At 31.4% G+C, this 2416-nt stretch overlaps 1 non-coding gene across 1 annotated transcript; it reads right to left on the bottom strand.

The window, feature by feature from the left end:
• Positions 1–1003: 1003 nt before the first annotated feature.
• On the bottom strand, positions 1004–1107 carry LOC123849118 (U6 spliceosomal RNA). The gene has a single exon (XR_006791956.1). It is a non-coding gene; the product is annotated as a U6 spliceosomal RNA (small nuclear RNA).
• Positions 1108–2416: the final 1309 nt, after the last annotated feature.

Genomic DNA, 2416 nt, shown 5'->3' with positions numbered 1-2416 from the left:
TTATTAACAGATATATGCCAACAAATCAAAAAGCCTAGAGGAAATGGACAAATTCCTAGGCATATACAACCTATCAAGACTGAATCATAAAGAAATATAAAATCTTTATATATAAAATATGAAATATTAAAAAAAAGGTCAATAATGAGTAAGGAGATTGAATCAGTAATAAAAACCTTCCAACAAATAAAAGTCCAGAATCAGATGGTTTCTACAGTGAATTCTACCAAACATTTAAAGAATGTTTTTAAACTCTTCCCAAAAAGTTGAAGAGGATGGAACACTCCCAAGCTCATTTTACAAGGCCAGCATTATCTTGATACCAAAACCAGATAAGGGCACTACAAGAAAAAACAAAACAGCAATAAAAAGAACTATTGGATAATATCCCTGGTATATAAAAATGCAAAAATTCTCAGCAAAATACTGCAAAACTGAATTCACCAGCACATTAAAATATCATAAATAATGATCAAGTGAGATTCATTCCTGGGATTTAAGGATGGTTGAAAATATGCAAATCAGTAAATATGATACATCATATTAATAAAATGACTGATAAAAATCATATGATCATCTCAATATATGCCGAAAAGGCATTTGACAAAATTCAACATCTTTTCATGATAAAAACACTCAACAAACTGGGTACAGAAGGAATGCACGTCAACGAAATAAAAACCACATATTGCAAGCCCATAGTTAACAACATACTCAATGGAAAAGGTTGAAAGTTTTCCCCTCGAAGATCAGAAACAAGACAAGTGTGTCCACTTTCACCATTCTCATTTGACATAGTACTGGATCTCCTAGCCAGAGAAACCAGGCAAGCAAAACAAATAAAAGGCTTCCAAATAAAAAAAGGAGTAAAATTTTCTGTTTATAGATGACATGAATTTACATAAAAAAAAATCCTAAAGACTCTACTAAAAAAAAATTTAGAATAAGCAAATTTAGTAAAGTTGCAAAATAGAAAATCAATATACAAAGGGCATGAGCTTTTTTCTATATGGAACGCTTCACAAATTTGCACGTCATCCTTGTGCAGTGATCATGCTAATCTCTATATCATTTCAATTTTAGTATATGTGCTGCCAAAGTAAGCACAAGACATGAGTATTTTAACACTCTAACGATGAACTATCTGAAAAAGAAAATCTAATTCACAATAGCATCAAAATCATAAAATACTTAGGAATAAATTTAACTGAGGAGATGAAAGATTTGTACACTATAAACTATGACATTGATAAAGAAATTGAAGGAGACACAAATGAAAGATACTCCATATTTATGAGTGGTAAAAATTAACATTGTTAAAATGTCCATACTACACAAAGCAATCTGTAAATTCAATCCCCAGCAAAATTCCTATGTTATTTTTTACAGAGATAAACAAAAAATCCTAAAATTCATATGAGGCCATAAAAGACCCAAATAAACAAAGCAGTTTTGAGAAAGAATGAAGTAGAGGCATTACACTTCCTGTTTCGAAACTATACTACTAAGACCTCATACTCAAAACAATAAAGTACCAGCATAAATACAGACCAATAAACAAGTGGAACAGAATTGATAGTCCAGAATTAAATCCTTTCATACAGTCACCTAGTATTTGACCTAATTATTTGCCAGCATATGTAATGGGGAAAAAATAATCTGTTCAATAAATGATCTTTAAAACTAGTCACAGGGGCACCTGGGTGGTTCAGTCATTAAGTGTCTGCCTTTGGCTCAGGTCACAATCCCAGGGCCCTGGGATCGAGCCCTGCATCGCGTTCCCTGCTTGGCAGGAAATTGCTTCTCCCTCTCCCACTCCCCTGCTGTGTTCCCTCTCTTGCTGTGTCTCTCTCTCTTTCTAATAAATAAAATCATAAAAAAAAAAAATCTGAATAGTCACATATGACAGTATGAAACTGGACCCCTATCTTACATCAGTCATAAAACTTAACTTGAAATAGATTAAAGACTTAAATGTAACACATGAAACTTTAAAATTCCTAAAGGAAAACATAGGGGAAATCTCCTTGACATTGGTCTTGCCAATAATTTTGTGGATATAAGACCAAAAGCTAAATAAATAAATAAATAAATAAATAAATAAATAAATGGGATTACATCAAACTAAAGTTTCTGCATAGCAAAAAAAAAAAAAAAAAAGAAGATAATGAAAATGCAATCCACAGAATGGGAGAAAATATTTGCAAATCTTACATCTGAAAAGAGGTTAACCAACATATATAAAGAACTCCTACAATTCAATCGCAAAAAAAAAAATCTAATTTAAAAAATAGCAAAAGGACCTGAATAGACATTTTTTTTTTTTTTCAAAGAAGATATATAAATGACCAACAGGTACAGGAAAAGGTGCTCTACATAAACAATCAGGTCAAGGTCATTTTATTTTTTTACCTTT

The sequence above is a fragment of the Mirounga angustirostris genome, unplaced genomic scaffold, assembly GCF_029215605.1.
Source record: "Mirounga angustirostris isolate CCGP_5_RB_7025 unplaced genomic scaffold, mMirAng1.0.hap1 SCAF_2, whole genome shotgun sequence".
Classification (NCBI taxonomy): domain Eukaryota; kingdom Metazoa; phylum Chordata; class Mammalia; order Carnivora; family Phocidae; genus Mirounga; species Mirounga angustirostris.
The sequence above is the reverse complement of the archived record's forward strand: the minus strand, read 5'-3'. Positions and strand labels throughout refer to the sequence as shown.